Raw genomic sequence first — 6,209 nt, forward strand, 5'->3', positions numbered from 1 at the left:
AGTTTTACCTCAGATGAGGCTGTGTTTCCAAACCCTTAACTCCTGAGGCCCCTGCAGCTTGGACCCACTCTGACTCTCTGGGGCAGGGTCTTGCTGAGCAATGGTCAGGTGCCACCTTGCCACAGACAACATTCGTGTGATTCCGCTGCAGCAGAGGTTCAGAGACTGTGGCCAGGTGCCTGCTTGTCTCAGAAAAAGTTCATGCAATCGCACAGCAGCAGAGGTTCAGAGATTATGGCAATTCACAACACACAGCCCGCACCAGGTTTTACTGAACTCTGGCATTTTTGTTCTAATACCAGCAAACGTGGCTGTTCTCCGGGGCTCACTGGGATCTTTGCCTGTGGGGAAGCCATATGGCCTCTACCACATGCCCTCCAAGCAGGGGAACTACTTCTCCCCTTGTGGCCCACAGACTCCTTGGAGCCAACTGCCTGTTCCTGGGGATTCGCCCCTCCTCCCCACCAGAGCATGGCCAGGCACTGACCTCTGAAACCTCAGACTCTGCACGCCCCTGTTTATAGAGTCATAATGGTATTAAAACCCTCTCCTTTCTCCTTTTCTTGTTCAGTCACTGGTGGGTGTTTCTACTCTTTCTCTCTAGCTACTTTTGGGTGGAGTGCTTTCCCTCTACATTCCCCCCATCCCCCGCCCCTTCTCTGTCCTCTCTCCACAAAACAGCTCCCTACCCTCCATGGCTTCTCTCTCCCCCAGTTCACCTCTCACACCATGTACCCGCCAAGTTCTGTAGCTCAAGTTGTGCAGATTATTGTGTTAATCCTCAGATCAATTACCTATGTGCCCAAAATGGTTTGGTGCTGACCTAGCTGCATTTCAGGGATGAGAGAAGCCGAGAACTTCCATGCTGTTCCGCCATCTGGGAAACATGAGGTTTAGTTCACTTAAGTGTGTGTGTGTGTGTGTGTGTGTGTGTGTGTGTGTGTGATGCCGATGTCAACTCAGGAAGAGAAGGTTGGATACCAATATTTCTACAGGTTGACTTATATTTGTGGATATTTCTGAAGCTATTTCCTTTATGGCTAATGTGCACTGCTCTGTGGGCATTTTCCCTAAGATTCTCCTCTATTTATTTATTTATTTATTTATTTATTTATTTTTAATTTATTTTTGGGACAGAGAGAGACAGAGCATGAACGGGGGAGGGGCAGAGAGAGAGGGAGACACAGAATCGGAAACAGGGTCCAGGCTCTGAGCCATCAGCCCAGAGCCTGACGCGGGGCTCGAACTCACGGACCGCGAGATCGTGACCTGGCTGAAGTCGGACGCTTAACCGACTGCGCCACCCAGGCGCCCCTCCTCAATTTAGATAAAATAAAAAGCAAAACTAATTTCTTTTGATTAAGTCTTCAAGATCCAAAATCCATTTAGTCAATTTGAACTCTTTCAATTACAAAACTGAAATATCATGAAGGGTATTCCGGTTAAGACATCTTATTGATCTCCAGAGGTTGTATAAGCAATTACCAAAAACTTGGTGGCTTCAAAGGAGAGAACGTTATTCTCTCACAGTCTGGAGATGAGAAGTCAAAATCAAGATGCTATTCAGGCCACATTCCCTCTGAAGCCAAGTCAGTGACAAGGGCCAGGCAAAGTGCTCCTATATTTCTTGGCCTCTATTTACCAAAGAGGAGAAACAGACTTTGGTGTCTTCTCTTCTTAAGCTGTAGCTCCTCTTCCCAAGTGTTATGACTTCCAGATATGATTTTTTTTTTTTGTTTTTTGGTCATTGCAAATTACATGGTGCACCAGCATTACTCATTTTCTAAAAGGACCTGATCATCGTAACATGTGTGAAAGAATTCTCTTGTCCACTCAAAAATATATCGAATTTAATAAACCAAACAGAAGAACACAGGGGAAGGGATGAGAGAGAGAGAGACAGAGACAGAGAGACACAGAGAGAGAGACACACACACACACAGAGAAGCAAACCTTAAGAGGCTCTTAAATACAGGGAACAAACTTAACTGATGGAGGGCAGGTGGGCGGGGGGGGGGGGGGGCGGTGGGCTAGATGGGTGATGGAAATTATGGAGGGCGCTTGTGATGAGCACTGGCTGTTGTATGTAAGTGATGAATCACTAAATTCTAATTCTGAGACCAATCTCACCCTACATGTTAAGTAACTAGAATTTAAATAAAAACTTGAAGTCAAAAAGCAAACAAACAAGGGGAGCCTGGAGGGCTCAGTCAATTAAGCATCCAACTCTTTTGATTTCAGCTTAGGTCATGTTTTCACAGTTTATCAGTTTGAACCCCACGTTCGTTGGGCTCTGCACTAACAGCATGGAGCTTGCTTGGGATTCTCTCTCTTTCTTCTCTGCCCCTCCTCGGCTTGCCCACGTGTGCTCTCTTTCTCTCTCTCTCTCTCAATAAACAAACAGTACAAAAATAAAAACAAACAATAGAGGGGGAAAAACACAATTTCGGTGGACCCTGCCGTTCTGACACCTGGTTGAGTGAGAGATACTGACACATTAAAGCCACAGCTTAAATGAGGGTGCACTGTTCCCTGCATTTCCAAATTCCAACCTCCAACTGTGTATCAATGTCACAAATCCACAACAAACGTGTCCTGAAACAAGTGAACCTAAAACTACCTTGCAGTGTAATGTCCCAGTAGCACCAGTTAAAATTTGGCAAATAAGCGATGGGTATAGGATATGTACTCATATTGGGAAGGGAGCTAAAAAAAAAAAAAAAAAAAAAAAAAAGATTTTACAAAGCATGAAACCAGCCACAGGATGTCTCTTGTTAGCATTTCTAGGCCACACCTTGATAGACAAATATGTTTATAAACACCTTCATGATAGTTGTATATACGGACCATATGGAGAGAGTTCAGGAAGTTTAGAAGCACAGTCATGGACAGTAATCATCCCCAAATAATTTGCTGGTGCCACATGCATTCTGGCTGGTGGGGAAGAAGTCCTCCTACATGACACCCGAACTCAATTTGCAAAATGATCTTCCACATCCTAGGAAAAATAATATCCATCAGTGCTTGACTCACTTGATATTACTCTGAAAGCAAAGTGGACACTCAAAAAGGATTTCCACGGGGAAGTTGGAAACTCTCAAGTCAGGCTGTCCAGAAAGGGAGCAGTGGAAATGAGGGAGGTGGAGAAAGTGCTGAAATGTGTGTCTATCCATTGAGGGAGGCAGGGGAAGGAGACAGGCTGGGCTGAGTGGTCTCTCTGCAGAAGAGGGACCACACCCTAAAACCCTTAGTCCCACCTCGAGCCTGTGGCTGATTGGATGACGTGTTCCTAGTCGTGTGGGTGGGGCGAGCAATAAAAGGGCTGGGGAGAGGGCCACAGCTATCATTCTGAGACAGGTCTCCTGAGAGAAGCATCGCTCTGCAACGTGAGGCTCCACATGGGAGATCCTATGAAAGCTCTTTCTGGAGACATGAGGGCTGTTTTGTCCTACTGCCAAGAAGAGTTTCAGTTCAATGTCTTTCCCAAACTCAAATCTTGCTGGTCAAATAGAGGTGGTGCTGAAGTCCACAGGGGACCCACTCTACCTCAGAAGCCATCACCATCATCGCAGACACTCTGCAACCTGCCTAACGGTTGGGCTCCCATGTCAATAGGTCTGCCCCCCGCAAAGAAACCTGTGAGTTGGAGGAGACCGTCTGTGGTTGGGGCTGGACTGCAGAACCTGGGGAACACGTGCTATGCGAATGCGGCGCTGCAGTGTCTGACGTACACACCACCCCTCGCCAGCTACATGCTGTCCCAGGAGCACTCCCGAAGCTGTGGGAGGCAGCCATTCTGCGTGCTGTGTGCTCTGCAGGCTCACGTGACCCGGGCCCTCTGCCGCCCTGGACATGTGATCCGGCCCCGCCAGAACTGCTGGCTGCCTTCCACACACACACACAAGCAGGAAGATACCCATGGGTTTCTGATATTCACTCTGGATCCAACGCAGCAAGCGCGTTTGCGTGAGGACAAGACTTCAAGACCCCCTCTGTCTGAGGACCTCACCCTCATCTGGCAAATCTTTGGAGGGCACTGGAGGTCTCAAATCCAGTGTCTCCACTGCCCTGGCGTTTCCAGCACTTTGGACCCTGACCTGGATGGCAGGGCAGCTCACAGTGTGAGCCAAGCTTTGCTCCAGTTGGTGAAGCCTGAAAAGCTGGATGGTGAAAATGCCTATCATTGTAGTACTTGCCTAGACAAGGTACCTGCTTCCAAGACGTTAACTTTGTACACTTGCCCCAAGGACCTAATGCTGGTATTGAAATAATTCTCAGATTCCACAGGCAGCAAACTGGCTAAGGAAGTGCAATATCCTGAGCGCCTTGACCTGCGACAGTGCGTGTCTGAGCAGAAGGCGGGATTGATAATTTACCGGCTCTATGCCACGCCGGTGCATCCGGGGAGGAAATGTCACAGCGGACATCACTTCTGTTACATCAAAGCTGGGAATGGCCAGTGGTACAAAATGGATGACACCAGTGATGTGACTTCTGCCCTGAGCCAACATGCCTATGTCTTCTTTGACACCCAGACGAGTGAATTGGAAAGAGACCATGGGAGTGAACCAGGCAGTGGGGAGACCACATCACTCCAGGCTGACCATGCAGACATGGCTGTAGCCCAAGGGGGGGGGGGTGAGGGGGGGGCTCACACGGACCCCAGCATCAAAGTTCCAGACTTGGAGGACCACGTGGAAGAGACACCAGTGCAACCAATCACGTTAGACCAGTGGAGAGTCTTCCAAGAAAGCCACCATCCCAAGTCTGAATTCAACCTCAGGAAAACAGAATTTGTTCTTCCCGCCCATGCAGTCCTAATTCACCAGTCCAAATACAGAGAGGAGATGGAAAAGGATCATCCTGAACAAAACATCTACCGGCTCAACAACTTAGCCAGGGACATCCCACCTCGGAGGGCAACAAACATCGGCAAAGTCCCTTGTCTCACAGGCAGAGCCAGAGCTACCAAGAGGAAGAACAAGAAGGGACAGAGGTCTTGGGAAGCAGTCCAGGGATCTGAGTGCAGGCTTTAATGCACACACCTGCACACATACACACTCAGCCACAAACATTCACTCACGGCCCCTTGTAGGACATTATGTGTGATCTGGACATGTGGAGGGGCCATCTATCTGGCTGTGTTCATGACATATGGCATTCAACTTGACCTGGAGAATACTGAGCTATAAGGCTGGCTGTCTACGATGATGTTATTGGAGAGTTTTAGGTTTGTTACTGGATACTTGGAGGATTTCTCTCCCCCGTCAGCACCAAGGAGCATTGGGGGGCTATCGGAGCCCGAAAGGGCCAGAGGAAGTGGCCAGTCGGGCATGAAGGGTGGAAACAAGGCTGAGCACCTGGAGTCCCTGTGAAAATGCCTGATACTCACGGTCCTATCATCCCATCCCTTACTCTCTGTTTATTTCTAAAGTACATTTGCCCAAAGATATTCACGTGTGGACGCTAGGTAAAGATGTGTTTGGAAATATCCAAACATGCACCAACAGAAGAAGGAGTTTGAAACAAACTCAGTGCTTCCACACAGAGAAATGGCAAACGACCAAGAAACTGGATGAACTACAGTTCCAACTGAAGGCAGACAGACTTTTCAGCAAGTTTTTGTGTCAAAGGGGAGGAACAGAAGTAAACAGCAATTGGTTAATTGTGCAAAGTTTTTACTTGCATAAATAATATATATTCTGTAAAGTCTACACATGTCAACGTGAACATTGGCTGATTGCTTGGAAATGGTAAACAGCAAATAAATGCTTATTTTTCAGGAGATAAGTGGGTGAAGCCTTATTGGCTCGTGTTGATTAAATTAGGCTCCCTTAACAATCACCCTCCCATGAGCCTGCAGAGAAGATGGTGGAAAGGAACCTTCTCCCACCTGTAATCGCTCAGCCACCAAGCAGCTGTATCTTGTCCCGCAGAGTTTGCTACCATCCCCCATCTGACAATCTCCTACACATGGGAGGAGGCACGGGGATTTCCGGTCGGTTCCATTACAATCTCGGTCCTCAGTTGTACACCTCAGAAAAACAGTCCCAAATGGACACCTAGGCAGCGATGTGGTATTTAAGGTCAGGGTATGGATGGATGTTCTAAGTCATGATTATATTTCTTGGGAGAGAGAATGACTAAATACGTTGTTGAATGGGAAATTAGTGCACGATCCTTAAATTCCTCCTATGTGAGTGGGGCCA

The 6,209-nt window shown here is 47.8% G+C and overlaps 1 pseudogene; it reads left to right on the forward strand.

Moving 5' to 3' along the window:
* The first annotated feature begins 3,364 nt into the window (after positions 1 to 3,364).
* On the forward strand, positions 3,365 to 5,741 carry LOC124520038 (ubiquitin carboxyl-terminal hydrolase 17-like protein 6; annotated as a pseudogene).
* Positions 5,742 to 6,209: the final 468 nt, after the last annotated feature.

The sequence above is a fragment of the Lynx rufus genome, unplaced genomic scaffold (genome assembly GCF_022079265.1).
Source record: "Lynx rufus isolate CCGP_SWC_20201006 ecotype Redwood Valley unplaced genomic scaffold, mLynRuf1.p SCAF_3, whole genome shotgun sequence".
In the NCBI taxonomy this organism is placed as follows: domain Eukaryota; kingdom Metazoa; phylum Chordata; class Mammalia; order Carnivora; family Felidae; genus Lynx; species Lynx rufus.